The sequence below is a fragment of the Pantherophis guttatus genome, chromosome 1 (assembly GCF_059756535.1).
Source record: "Pantherophis guttatus breed Tessera chromosome 1, ASM5975653v1, whole genome shotgun sequence".
Taxonomy (NCBI): Eukaryota; Metazoa; Chordata; class Lepidosauria; order Squamata; family Colubridae; genus Pantherophis; species Pantherophis guttatus.
The window spans coordinates 265,939,823-265,955,433 of record NC_142063.1 but is presented as its reverse complement, the minus strand read 5'-3'; the positions used below and the strand labels follow the sequence as shown (position 1 = coordinate 265,955,433).

The 15,611-nt window shown below is 39.1% G+C and overlaps 1 protein-coding gene across 12 annotated transcripts in view; it reads left to right on the top strand.

Moving 5' to 3' along the window:
• Window positions 1-15,230: 15,230 nt before the first annotated feature.
• SYNE1 (spectrin repeat containing nuclear envelope protein 1) overlaps window positions 15,231-15,611 on the top strand; it is a 309,363-nt gene continuing 308,982 nt past the window's right edge. For 10 of the 12 annotated variants that reach the window (XM_034419047.3, XM_034419038.3, XM_034419043.3 and 7 more), the window contains exon 1: window positions 15,231-15,602. The gene's annotated coding sequence lies outside the window, so the exon portion shown is untranslated. The remainder of the gene's footprint in view (window positions 15,603-15,611) is intronic. The other 2 variants (XM_087887534.1, XM_034419035.3) reach the window with 1 other exon arrangement.

Sequence of the window (15,611 nt, the reverse complement as noted above, 5' to 3'; positions counted from 1 at the left end):
ACTCAAATTAGCAACGGTTTCCCTTATCTTGCATTGCCACATGTTTCCTGAGAAAGGGAACAATTTCCTTCTCGTCATTTCCTTGGCTAGTCAGTGTTTCAAATGTGAACAGTATCTCAATCTTTTGTGTTCAGCTTGTTGTTGGATCCAGCTCATCTCTAAGAGAAGCAGAAAGGTTTCCATCCCTTCTCCAGAATATTTCTATAAATGGAGCGCTTCATCCTGCATTCTGAAGTCATCAAAAGGACACATGGGACTTACTATTTTCTTCATGACGATGGAGCCATTTTAAAACTTTGTCTGGTGTTGTGCTTAGCATATTTTTGATTGCATTTTCCGTCTCTTGTGCTTTAGAGTGGGTCTCTAATACGATAGCTCTTCTTGTTAATTTTGTTTTGCTTTGTTTTTTCTAATTGTTGTAATAGGACAGTTTAAGTGCTGGTTTATTTTATTTTGATATTAATTATGTAACTCCACTCCTGAGGGTTGAGATCAGCTTCAAAATATTCCAACATACATAATATTTTAATTAAAATAAACACAAAGCCATTCCATGTGCATTATTTAGTAATGTATTTATTTACCTCATTTTTCCATCAACAGCTGGCAATGAAAAAAGGCTCACAAACCACTAAAATGCAATTTATAATGCAATTAAATTAACAACCATAATTTAAAGAAAAAACAATAAACATTCAAACATCAGAAAGCCTACTTTGCAGGAAAGATGTATAGATACAAGGCTAAGAAGCTCTAAAACCTATTGGAAATATTCACATTTTAGCTAAACACTGTCTGATTATTTATTATTTACTTCTTGGCTCACGTTTCTTTACTCAACAGGTAAACTGAAGACTGCTTTTGCAAAAGTATAAGTAATATATGTGAAAGCTTGCAAGTACTAAGTCTTTCTTCATCAGAACTCATGTTTCTTTTCTATCTCTTTATGGGGAGAAAACAAAGCAGAGTAAGCTAACATTTAGAAACATTAACATTAAATTAGAAAATGTCAAACTGTTGTTTAATACCAAAAATCAGAGCTCAGTGCTCTTAGGGCTTTTTGCTTCTTTCTAAATAAAAATAAAAATCTGAGAAATGCTGGTCTGGTCTGCAGACCAACCCAGGTTCCTAGAAAAGATCAAAAGTACCCTGTTTCACATTATCTCTTTCCTTTAATAAAGGATTATTCCTTTAATAAAAAAAATACATGGTAGACAATAGCATCTTTGTTAGCTCCTTCCATGAAGCATGTCTATGGAGATTATTACTATTATTATTACTAATAATAATAATAAATATTATTATTATTACTAATTTGTCAACAAATAAAAATATTTAATAAAGTAAACAAAGTAAGTAACAAAGTAAACACAGACATGGACACATGAAAAATTTTTGGCACAAAAGGATATAAATTGGCAAAACATAGCCATAAACACATAGAATGATTATAATTGGCAACAGTAGGACAGGGACCACGCTGGTGCGCTTATGACCTCTTAAGAAACATGAAAGGTCCACGGTAGACAGTTTACGGTAAAAGGTATGGGGATTAGAGAGATTAACAGCAGGATCAGGTAGATTGTTCTAGACATTTACTACTCTATTGCAAAAGTCATATTTCCTACAATTAAGATTAGAGCGAATTACATTGAGTTTAAATCTATTGATGGCCCTTCTATTATTATGGTTGAAATTAAAGAATTCATTTACAGGTAGAATGTTTTGGTAAATAATCTTATGAACTAAGCATAGGTCGAAATATAGACAACGTAATTTGAGGCTTTCTAGACCTAAGATTTCAAGCCCGGTGGTATAGGGAATTTTATTTCGAGCAGAAGATTTGAGAATTCTCCTAGTAAAATATCTCTGGACCCTCTCTAATGTAATGATGTCTGAAATACAGTGAGGGTTCCAATCAGGTGAACAGTAATCAAGTATAGGTCTGGGAAAGGTTTTATATGCCCTAGTTTGGAGTACAGAATTACCAGAGAGAAAACTTCGTAAAATAAGATTTCCAACTCTTTCTGATTCTGAGTCATCCAGGCCTGGCCTGGTTTTTTCAAGAGGCAACTGGACTTCCTGTTTTTTCTTTGAAGACATTTCGCTTCTCATCCAAGAAGCTTCTTCAGCTCTGACCGGATGGTGGGGAATGGAAGGATGATGGAGCTGAAGAAGCTTCTTGGGTGAGAAGCGAAATGTCTTCAAAGAAAAAACAGAAAGTCCAATCACCTCTTGAAAAAGCACTTTTGAAGCAGGCACATATTTATGGAAACTACTACCATCTTTACTAATAATCATATAGATTTTCTTTTACATTCATTGTCTCTTTCTCAGTTGCTAGTTGCTCCAGCTGATCACATTATTAATGTTCAAACTTTTTGTTGGACATTTTACCAGACAAGTATAACAAAGGGATTGTATGTTTGATTTTACATGTATTGACTGCAGCGAGAATAGTATTTGCACAACAATGGAAATGTGAAGGGATCCCAACAGATGAAGATGTGATTAGAAAAATATTAGAATGTGCAGAAATGGATAAGTTAACACTTACAATTAAGGAAAAGAAAGAAACTGAGTATTTTTTGACTTGGAACTTATTTTATCAATGGCTTACTGACAGAAACAGGAGCTAGAAACAGGGTGGAAGGATCAGTGATATCAGTGATATAAGGAAGATAGGTTAACTATTAAATAAATAGTATGATTATTATTGTTATTAACATTAATATAATTGATATTAATGAATATTGTTGTAAACACTTTGATTATTATTTCTTAAAATAATTTTAATTTTGGCTGTTCACCGCCCTGAGTCCCCTCTGGGAGAAGGGCGGTATACAAATTAATTAAATAAATAAATAAATAAATAAATTTGTACCCAGACAATAGACTGTTCAATTGAAATTGGAATTTTTGCATGCTATAAAATAAAATTAACACTTATTACAAAAAAAATTAATGTTCAATTTTTTTAGATAAAACAAGTGAGGCAATTGAAATGAATAATTAAGAGAGATCAGCATCAAATGGGTATTGGTAAGTGGGGACATCATACCTGCAAACAAATCAGAAGAACCAAATGTATTGGTCTGTAAATGTGTATATAACAAACTAATGTCATTATCCTATTTCCCTTTTAAATTCAATGTAGAGGAGGTACAGTGGAAAATTGTACCAAGAGCGGCATCTTCTGGCGTACAACGATAGTTGCACCATTAATTTTTAGTTACACAGATACAAAGGTCTTAGTATTATTCTGAAGTACACTTTTATAGTTCTCTGCTGGGGGTGATGATAAGTTTGTGTAGGTATGCTTGTGTGTTTACTTGTTTATTATTTTACTGTTGCATTTATTAACATGAGTATTGGTTTTAATGGATTAAGTAGTTATTGATTAAATAGTTAATAATTATTGTTTTGTGATTTTTGTAATTTAGATACTGGAGCTTTCTGAGTGAGTTTCCTTGGTTATTAGATAGATGAAAATATTTAAATTGTCCTTTTAAAGAATGATTAATTCTTGTTAAAGTGAACTTGCCTTGATGCAGTCAAAGAAAGCTGTCAGTTGTTAAGGCAACCCAGGAAGCAAAGGTTTCCTGGGATTCTTGGCATTCATTTCAGTGACTTACAAAGCAGGCCCATGGAGTGTTCTTTGGACAGCCAGGAAGAAATTGCTGACTTTATTTTAAAGTCAATCTACAACCCAGGGTTTCTCATCCTTGGCTGGCTGGGGAATACTGGGAGTTGAAGTCCAAGCATCCTAAAGTCACTGCTGCAGCCTGAAACCACTGGGCTGCAGTTCAGCTAGTAATGAAATTCTATTATTTAAATCTTTGACTACAAAAAAATAGATTCCTGTTTTCCAAGACATGCTTTACTAACTCAGGACTGCAAAGCTATTTGTGTTCCCATCTGCCACCAGTGTGGTGAAAAGTCGGTGTATTTATTTTACCTACAGGCAGACAGAACTGGAGTAACCTCTCTACTTTCTGAACTCCATTTCTCTGACTTTCACAATTACAGATGTCGATTAGCTGCCAGATTCCACCGCATAAATAATTAAATATAGCTGTTATGGATAAATGGAGGGAAGGTGGAGAGAATGGAGGGCGGCTACCATGGCTACCAAAGAAGTGCAGAGCATTCAAAGATGGTGCTTCATAAAGTGTGTTGACTCAAGGAGAACTCTCTGATTTAAATAATCTTTAGCTGCTTTAATATGTTGACATCCTGGAAGGCTTTGTACCAGGGGTAGTATTCACTTACCTTTGCTACCAGTTCATAAAGGCATGCGCAGAGTGTCAAAAATGGGATGTGATGATGTCCGGGCAGGTGGGCAGAGCCTCCCGCAGCAGCCACTACCGGTTCGCCCAAACTGGATAGAACCAGCTGAATACCACCACTGCTTTGTACTCTCTATCTCTCTATCATCTATCTCTCAATCTCTCAATCTGTCTGTCTGTCCATCCATCTGTCCGTCCATCCGTCCATCCATCCATCCATCCATCTATCCATCCATCCATCTAGCAATAGCAATAACAATAGCAATAACACTTAGACTTGTATACCACTTTACAGTGCTTTACACCCTTCTCTAAGCAGTTTACAGAGTCAGCATATTGCCCCCAACAATCTGGCTCCTCATTTTAACCCACCTCGGAAGGCTGAGTCAACCTTGAGCCTGGTGAGATTTTGAACTTGGAGAGCAAAATGCATGTCGCCAAGGAATTTGAAGCACATTTGTAGGTTTAGGAGAGAGATGAGTTTTTCAGCTCACCCCCGCAGCCTCCAGGCACCGCAAAAGAACATCCACAGCATTACTCACGTCACCCAGAATGGAGATATATACCTGGATATCACACCGGACAACGATTTTGACTGATCTCTTTCCCAAATAATAAGCTTAACTTTGTAAAGAGCAAATCATGGAAGGTACCTAAACTAATGGTGCTTTCATCAGACACTTGGGAAAAAAACTCATCAAATTCCTACAGTTTGTTTGAAGGATGAAATTTCTGAATCTTCTGTTATATGTAGTAAGAACTAGCTTCCTGCTCTCCTTAGTACACTGAGCAATATTTTTCACCTCTGTATGTCAGACTTTGACAGTTTTCCTGAGTTGTGCTACTTCCCAGTTTCCAAATGGCTATACAGCATTTTAGAAAGAATTCAAAAAATGTGCTTTGGATTCCAAATATAACACTTATTTATAACTCTTTGAAGCAGCCAGATCTTTTTCTGCACAATGGCACAAAAAAGACATGTTATCTTTGCACTTCCACTTAGAATGAATTGCCTTTCCTAAATTATTTCCTAAGCAATCCATAACCCTACTTTTCTTTTAAACTCTGACTTTTAACAAAGCAGGATTAGAATTTACTTGGCCTTTGAAAACACAGTACCAAAACTAGATTGGGTTATAATTTATTTACAAAAACTGTTATACGATTTATTCAAAGGGCTTGGGACAGCAAGAGTAATCATACCATTAAAAGAATCCTTCTAACCCCTAGTAGTGGTATGTACCTTCTTCAATCTCACTTCTTTGAGATTATTTTGAGATTGCCCCTATTTGGACCGAGATGTTCTACGCACAGTTACTCATGCACTAGTCACCTCGTGTCTTGACTACTGTAATGCTCTCTACCTGGGGCTGCCCTTGAGGACCACTCGGAGGCTTCAGCTGGTGCAGAATGCGGCCACGCGGGTTGTGATGGGAGGGTCCCGATACTCCCATGTTACACCTCTCCTGCGCGACTTGCATTAGTTACCGGTTGCCCTCCGGATGAGATTCAAGGTGCTGGTGATGACCTATAAAGCCCTACATGGCTTAGGCCCAGGATACTTGTCGGAATATCTGCAGCCAGAAATGGCTTCCCATCGCCCGGTGTGTTCTCACAGAAAGGGCCTTCTCTGGGTGCCATTGGCTAGACAATGTCGGCTGGCGGCCCCCAGGGGTAGAGCTTTCTCTGTGGGCACGCCCACTCTTTGGAATCAACTCCCCCTGGGGCTTCGGTTGGCTCCTGACCTTCACACCTTCTGCTGCGAATTAAAAACATGGCTGTTCACATCGCTCAGCCTGGACTGAGAGGTTTTTTGATTATTTTAATGGGTTTTCATATATGTTTAAATTATATATTTATACATTTAGGTATTTTATGTATGCATATTTATGTATTTTACATTTTATTGGGTTCATTTTTATTTGTTGTGAGCCGCCCTGAGTCCTACGGAGATAGGGCGGCATACAAATTATAATAAATAAATAAATAAATAAATAAATAAATAAATAAATAAATAAATAAGTAAATAAATAAATAAATAAATAAATAAATAAATTAAAAAAATCTTTTTTGAGCCATGGCGGTGCAGTGGTTAGAGTGCAGTATTGCAGAATAACTCTGCTCATAGTTCAATCCTGACCAGCTCAAGGTTGACTCAGCCTTCCATCCTTCTGAGGCCAGTAAAATGAGGACATGATTGTTAGGAGCAATATGCTGACTCTGTGAACTGCTTAGATGGGGCTGTAAAGCACTATAAAGCGGTATACAAGTCTTAAGTGCTATTGCTATCTTCTTTAGTTCCAGTTTCAAATCCTGATACTTCCCCATCTTCTCATAGTCCTTCATGTTTTTGTCAATTGACACTAATACGTCTATTACCACTGCTGTTAGCACTGATTCCTTTTCTTTGTGTTATAGTGATTATGATCTACAATGCTCTTCACTGTTAAGAATAATCATCTGAAGAATTGAAAGATTTCTTGATCAAGTTGAAAGCTCAATTCAGACTTCCAAAATGACTACTCCTTTTTGTTTTGCTGGAATAATAGTAAGAATGATGTTCCATTCTGTATAAGAAAACCCAATTCCCCCCCCCTTTTTTTTTTGAAACTGGATGAAACTGATCAGTAAATTAGGCAGTTGGAATGTTGTAAATAATTTCAATTGTGCAAAAAACTGGTATAGGAAATTTTGAGTTACCCAACCTAAGTAACAAATACTGGTAACTTTGTTGTTTTGTGACAAAAATGTGAAGTAATTTTGAGCAATAGTCATTTCTACAATGATAGAAGCATTCCAAATATCAAACAGATATGGTAACTGAATTTTGTTTAAAAGACAAAGTGTTTATATGATAGAATTATCAGCCTGCATCGAGTCAAACAAACTATTGGGAGTTGAGATGGAACTGATAATAACAAGAGCTCTATTTCAACAAATCAATAGTCCGTCATCAATATTATTGAATGCAGTGGCATTTTTTTCCATTGGATCTTCAGAATATTTATTTCAAATCAAATTTATAACTGTAAGCCACCCAGAGTCCCCTTGTAGGGGAGATGGGTGGCATATAAATTTAATCAACAAATAACTAAAAAATAAAATGCTCACACGGATTTATTTTCAGGTAATTTCAATTCCTGGGTAGAGTTGTTATATAATGACTTCACTGTTGTCCAGAAGGTGGCAATATATTGCCATTTTTCCTTTTAAGATTCAAGAATAATGACCTTCAGTGCAGCACATTTTTTTTACACATTTTGGAACAGCTGATATTTCAGTTGATGACTTGCTACATATGGTTTATCTGGTAATGTGAGGTATGCGGTGCAAAATGTGTTATTTACAGCCAGCCACCATTATCATTTTTTTCTGTGAATTATGTACTGTTATTTATATTGATTTTTATAGCCATCTTGCAATTGCAACTCCATGTATTGAACATCGGATTAAAACCTACAAACAACAAAAGCAAAAGCAATACATATATTTGTATGTGCATGAGGGAGATTAAAATGTTAGCTTAGAATATCGCAAATGAAATGCAAGAATAAGAAATAAAACATTTCAAACCAGAGTCTAATTTTTCTATTTCTCTTTTGCACCTATGTGCAGAGAACAATGGAGATGGATTTTAGGGAAATATTTAGAAACAGATATTATTTTAAAAGGGTAGACACATTCCTTAAGCCCTGGGTAATAATATAAAGATTGTTGTTGTTGTTGTAAATGATTGGCTGCTCTCTGATTCATTGAGATATAAGAGGGAAAGGATGAAAAATACAATCAGACTTGCAAGAGTCTATTAAGATAGTCAATCTCAATAAAACTTGGTTCTAGTCTTCATGTAGAGTGTCTGTATCCTTCTTTTGGGCAACCATGAAGGGCCTACACTATGTGTTTTAAAGGGAAAATTAATGTATCTTACCTGAATATTGTGATCTTTCTGAAAGACAAATGAGAAACATGCCTGATCTATCTCAATGTGCAAATGTCACAATGAACAGAATCATGTACTCCGTTTGCCATTCTGAACATGAAATCAAATCCATATTTATTTTTCTGAAGAAAATATGGAAACGCAAGATATCTGCCTACTAAGGGCAAACACCATTGGGTTTGCAATCAAGGCACTATGAAATCAACCACTTCCTTTTGTAAACTTCCTTAGAGTAATCAACATAATGCAATGTTCAACAGAAGACCAGGTACTGGAAAAACCTGTATGATTTCTCAAGAATCCCTTGTGGTTAGTGAAGCATGGGGATCTTCTTCAAAGTGAAATTGTACTATTAATTTAATCTGGGTCTGTGCCAGGCTTACATAGACTTAACTCATGTACTTCTATAGTATTTACAAGTAGTCCTTGACTTTCAACAGTTTGTTTAGTGACCGTTCAAATTTACAACAGAATTGAAAAAAGTGAGTTACGGCTGTTTTTCACACTTACAACTGTTGTAGCGCCCCTGATAAAATTTCGAATGCTTCACAACTGGTTTATGTTTATGACAGTTGCATAACTGTCTTTTGCATCTTTCGGATAAGCAAAGTTAATGAGAAAGCCAGATTTATTTAACAACTATGTCACTAACTTAACAATCGCAGTGATTCACTTAACAATTGCGGCAAGAAAAGTTGTAAAATGGGACAAAAATTCACTTAACAAATGTCTCATTTAAGCACAGAAATTTTAGGCTCAATTGTGGTTGTAAATCAAGGATTACCTGTACTGTATACTGTTATTGGCATATCATTAAATGTTCTAGCTGATGTGGCCTTTCAATACAGACACTGCATAAAAAGCAAGATTGGAAAATGTCCAGTGCATAGGAAATGTATACTATTTTAGTGAATTATGGACTCAGGTCTTGAATCAAGTGCTCCTCAATACAGTTGATAGGTTCTCTACTAAAACACACAAATATTGAATTAAATTTACATGCCTATCATCTGGTCTTGTCTTATCTCATCTAATCAACTAATGAATACTGAATCCAGAGGACCTATTTGTAACTTCAGGGTTGTTTGGAACTAAAATAACTACTTCCATATCATCTATATTATAAAAATATTTGATTTCACAGATAACTAACTGCCTATACTTTCTTCAAAATAAGAACAAAATGTTTCAGGCACTACAAAATGGACCTTCATTAAGAATGCTTGGTTTTATTTTTATTTTTCTACACTTCTTTGGTAATATGCAGCATGGAAAGGAGGATGAAAAGGATTGATTAACCTAGTCGCTCTGTCCATAGTGGTACTGACCCACAATGAGGTTACCATAGATTTTCCATTTCAGCAAAACATTCTGCCAAAAGGAATGGAAACCCGGGTAGTGGCAACATTGCAAGATTGGTTATGATGCTTGGGAAGGCTTAGAAATTGCCCAGCTGATTGGGTTGCCAGAGATTGTGCATTTCTAATACGTGCATGTGAGTTTTTTAATTGGAGGAGTGGCTAATTGGGTCAAATTATGTTATGTAAACACAGCCAGTGAAATATACAGCAATTTGGAAATGATGCTATTTGTCACAAATACTGTAGTGAAATATGATAAAGAAAACAACAAAAATACATTTTCTTGCTTCCACACATAAGCAAAAGCCAGAGAAAAGAGATTAGTGTTTTATTTTTAGCTCTTGTATACATTTCCACCTGTCATTAATCACCCATTATTGCAGCTTCCTTTCTCCAACGCTTGACTGATTGTTAAAAGAGAGGAACTGAAAAGGGTTCAGCTGAAAAGATAGTTCAAAGTTATGTAAATACTGGACAAAGAAACTGTTGTCCTCATAACCTACAGAACTGTGAATAATTTTTAGCAGAAAATAATTAAGACTTGCTTAATCTATAATTAAAGCATTCTGGACAAAAAGAACAAAACGATATGTACTGGAATAATTAATGATAGCTTAGTCTTCAGTGTCCATCAGTAGCACACTGATACATAATTTGAAGACTACTTAACTACCAGTAGTGGAAGACTGAAGTGCTGAAGAATATTTAGCTATGGATTACAAATGATTCAATAATGTTTAATCAGTTATTAAACTGGTTTTATTATATTTGAACAAATTGGTGTATCATCAAAACCTGAGCAAAGATATTATTCCTTCACATGGCTTAATACAGCTGTCCCTAATCTTTCTGGCTTGGTGGCCTGGCATCGGGGTGGGGAGAGGAGATGATTCAGGTTGACTAAGCCTTCCATCCTTCCGAGGTCAGTAAAATGAGGACCCAGATTGTTGTGGGTGATATGCTGACTCTGTAAAACCGCTTAGAGAGAGCTGTAAAGTACCGTGAAGCGGTATATAAGTCTAAGAGCTATTGCTATTCGTGTGTGAATTGTAGGCGCAAATGCGAGCGTGCACAGCTCCATTTGGGTAAGTGGCATGCGCACACGTGCACCTCTTCCACCAATAGAGCTTCGCACATGAGCACAAGTATCTGCCACTCATGCCAATGAAGCTGTGTGCGAGCACTCACCCATTGCTTGTGCGGCCCGGTTCCAAACAGTCTGTGACCCACTAGTGGGCTGTGGCCCAGGGATTGGGGACCCCTGGTTTAATATCTACCATTCATTGTTTGGCTACAATGGCTGAAATTTTTATTTATATTCATAACTCCTTCCACTTGTGGGAAAAAAACCCTTGGAATCTCATTAAAATTTCTTAGCATCTGCCTCATAATCTTCTAGAATATCCTCTAGCCTTCTGGAGCTGCTTTTTGAGAGGCATGTTGTTCAGTTGCTAAATTGCTTCCAATTCTTCATGACTCCCTGTCCCAGAGTTTTCCCAAATTCATGTTCATTGTGTCTATGACACTATCTAAATGAGATGTCTGCTAACAGCAGACATCTCATTGTCTGCTGTTGCCTTCTTCTTTTGCTTTCAGTCTTTCCCAACATCAGGGTCTTTTTCATTGAGTCCTCTCTTCTCATTAGGTGGCCAAAGTATTTGAGCTTCATTTTCAGTGTCAAGGAAACATAGAGGAGTACAAATGGAATGAGAAATTGGCAAATACTTCCGCTCACCAGCTTCTAAGGATGCAAGTAGAATTCCACAGAACTCAAATCTGGATCTAACACTTTAAATACTTAGTCAGTTAATATTAGATCCCCAAACCATAGGGATGTTTATCTACCAACTAAGGGGCGCAATGGCTCAATGGCTAAGACACTGAGCTTGTCAATCGAAAAGCTAGCAGCTCAGCGGTTCGAATTCCTAGTGCTGCATAATGGGGTGAGCTCCCATTACTTGTCCCAGTTTCTGCCAATCTAGCAGTTTGAAAGCATGTAAAAATTCAAGTAGAAAAATAGGACCATCGTGCTCCATGCGCCTTTGGCATTTAGTCATGCCGGCCACATGACCACAGAGACATCCTCAGACAGCGCTGGCTCTTCGGCTTTGAAACGGAGATGAGCACTGCCCCCTAGAGTTGCGAACGACTAACACATATGTGTTAGGGGAACCTTTACCTTTTTATCCACCAACTAAATGTTATAAAGGCTATGAATTCACAAATACATGAATGGAATAAATTTCCTGTCTGACAGAAGGAGCTGGGGGGGGGGAGGGGGGAGATGACTTTTCCAAATCCTTCTCTTTAAAAATATGAACTGGAGGGTCAATTATCAAAGGCAACACAAGCACATTGGTGATTCAAAAAAAAAAGGATTTATGTATATTTATTAATAATTATTTTACATAATATAGCAATTATGTATAAATCATAAATCAATATCCAAATAAATTAATGGCCAACTTTATTTTAACTAAATAAAGTTAAAATATAGGTAACAGAAATATAAAATGGATAGATTATAATCCTAAAAATAATCAAACTCTATCTTAAATTTCAATTAGATAACACTTTTTTTTTAAAAAAAAATGCCCTTCTGAGCAGCTGTTTTTAAAGTTTTCCAAAAGTCAACAGTAATGTTGCCATCTGGATTTGTGGTTTGTAGCTATAAAGTGAATATTATTGGATTTTTTTTAAAAAAAATAGTCACCTGCTTTCTTTTAGATCTCGAGGCAGGGGGAGGGAAAACTTAAACAACCACATTCAAGAGCCATCTACTGCACAAGCAGGATTTATTTGAAATCCTGTAGGTGGCCTGGTGCCAAGCAATGTGTAATTTGAAGTTAAAAACAAACAAACAGCACTACTGGTAGCCTAATGTAGAAGCCTCAGCAGTAGCAGTTATGTGTGAAGAGGGACTCTTAACTGCAATAAGTGTAGATGACTAATTGCAGCTTTTGGGTGATTTCAAAAGTCACTCCATGTATGCCATATTTCAGTAATCTAACTGGGAGTTTACAGGGACCGCAGCTTGATGTTGCCAAGCAGGGCTTCGTTGTCCAGGAAAGACAAAGCTGAGCAGTTTTTCCCCTAAATAAACAAGTCTTCATCTTATTCAGCAGTAGCTGGGTAAGTCTATAACAGCCTTCAAGTCACACTCCTGCTGCTTCCAGAGTAATGCTATCTCATCCAGAGCTACCACTGAAGTTGAGAGAGAGGCAGACAGTGGGTGCTCCAACACTGGAGATTTTTTTAAAGAAGAGATTGGACAACCATTTGTCTGAAATGGTGAGGGTGAAAAGGGTCTGCAACCTTAAACACTCAGAGAGCTATTTGAACCCATTTCCCACAGAAAAGAAAACACCAGGAACCACAACCGGTGTGACTGTGTGGGCATGGCCAATTCAACATCACTCATTCCTACACAGTCACATGATCTCCCAGCCATGCCTACCCAGGCAGTCATTAGGGCAGAGAACTGGTTGTTAAATTATTTGCTCCACCCAGCCCAGCCCCACCTCAGCCCTAGCCTCCCAGCCACCTCTTATCACACCTGGCCTCGGGTGTGTTGTTCAAATCTCTGTCCCTCCTTCTCTCTCTCCCTCCCTCCCCCACCACTCCCCACCCCTTACTTCTCAGGGAATAAGCCTATAGGAACTTTGGCCACATTCTCTCTGTCTCTGGAAAGATACAAAAATAAACCTTGCATTGCAAAAGGAGTGACTGTCAGGCCCTTAAATCACAGGACCACGAGGTTGCTGCCTTAGATCGCCAGATGCACTTCAGAGAAGCATCATCCCAAGCAGCTGCACACTCACACAGGGACGCATAGGCATCCTGCAACTCGGTCCAAAGTGGCTGGAAAATATAGTCCCCAGGCGCCCCTGAAGACGCTTGGCAGGCAAAGTATGGGATGACACCCCATCACCAAGGCAGCGTCTGCTGAATCCTTGCAAAACTGGGCAAAGGCGGAGAGAGGGGAGCAGATGGGAGCCGAATACCAAATACCCAAATAATTTTGATTGGAATTGAGAACTGATGACCTTTTTATCAAGCTTTGCAAAAACATGTGTCATATGAAAAGTATAGAAACACAACAATCTGCAGAACAGTTTTATTACCAATAAATATATATGTTTATCTTAACAAGTTTTATAGAAAAAAATAGAAAATGCAAAACAAATAAAATCAGGGGGAAAAAGAATCTCAGAAAGGGAAGGCTGCACAGCAGATCCTCGATTTATCATCATTTGTTTAGTGACCATTCAAAGTTACCTTGGCAATGAAAAAAGTGGCTGTCAACTGGTCCCTGCACATAGAGGAGAGTTGCAACCTCCCCACAGTTACATGATCAAAATTCAGGTGCTTGGCAACTAACATTTATTTACGATGGCTGCAGTGTCCCAGGGTCACCTGATCATCATTTGTAACCTTCCCAGCTGGCTTCTGACAAGCAAAGTCAATGGGGGAAGCCAGATTTGCTTAACAACTGTGTGAGTCACTTAACAACTGTAAGGAGTCACTTAACAACCATGGCAAAAAAAAAAAAAAACGAAAGAAAGAAAACGAAAAAGAAGAGGTCGTTAAAAGCGGGTGAGGCTCGCCCTTGCTTACCAACGGAGATTCTGGTCCCAATCACGATGGTAAATCAAGGACTACCTGTGTTAAGTTTCCCAACACCTTCCACAACATCCCCAAGTCTCTACCTATAAACGTTCCTGAGACTTAAGATGCCACGACTTGCTATATTAAGCCGAGTGAAAGTATGTGATGTGCATCTGACATTTCAAGTGCAAGAGGAAGAAATAAATCGCTGCTTTTTTTTTTTTTTTTTTGCAGAGGTTCCTCTTTTGGAGGGCCGTTCAGAAAGCGAGGCGCACGTTTGCTACCCAAACCTTAACTCGCTCCTCTTCGATCTAGCTCGGTCACGCGAGAGGCTCTCTGTCCTTGTATAAAAAAATGGAGGCTCTTCTTCCTCCTCCGCCCCCCTAATATATATATATATTTCTGAGGGGAAAGGATGATATGTGTGTGTGTGTGTATATATATATATATAACACATATCATCCTTTCCCCTCAGAAACGATACACGCTCGCCCTGGCCACAAATTGGGCTGTACGCGCTGCGGCTAAACCGCTCGATTAAAGAGAAGGCTGGGGAATATTTCTGCGGAGGGGCAGAGAGCGGGAGGGAGAGAGGGGGGAGGGGGAGAAAGAGAGAGAGAGAACAGGCGCCCGGCGGGCCACAAACGCCCTAATAGCTGCTCCTGGCTGGCAGCGAATCGCCACAGGCAGAGAGTTTCCCGGGCAGGCGCGCGCTCGGATCCTCGGACTCAAATAGGGCGCCCCGAGCCCGCCTCGCGCCCTAGGAAGGCACCGCGCGTGCACTCCCGCCCGCCCAGACCCGTCCGGGCCTGGCTCTGGCGCAGCGTCTCTGCTCAGCCTTATCTCGGAGAAGGCCGTCAAGTTCGACCCCCGCCGTCCTAGTAGAGGCGCACGCACCTGCTCTCTTTCCTGCCTGCCTTCCTTTCTAGCCTCCCTCCCGACCAGTTTCTTTTTTTTTTTAAAGCCAGCCGCTGAAGGAAGAAGAGCGCTGCGTGCTCCGCTAAGGGAGGCGAGAAAGAGGCGGGGCTTCCCGAGACCCGTTCGCTGCTAGGTGCAGTAGTGCCGTACCTCTCGGCGGCTGCGTGCGCGTCTGGCTGTTCGTTTGTATGTGTGCGTGTGCGTGTACGCGGCTGTCGCTGGGGTGGGATTGTTGCCCTCGGTAACCAGGGAACCTGCCGTGGCTTTCCGGCCGCTCCGGAGCTCTGGGAGATTCAAGCGGGAGCTTGTGGGGGTCAGGCGTGGCGTTTTTTAAAGAGGACACTTTGGAGAGGCGGCGAGGGACTGCACCGTCGCCGGCCGGCCCGGAACGCCAAGAAGGTACGGGCGACGCGGTTTCTGTCCGCCTGCCTTGCTTGCCGGCGATGCTTCTGCTTTCTGCGCTGTCATGTCCGTGAACGGAGAGAGGTGAGCTTC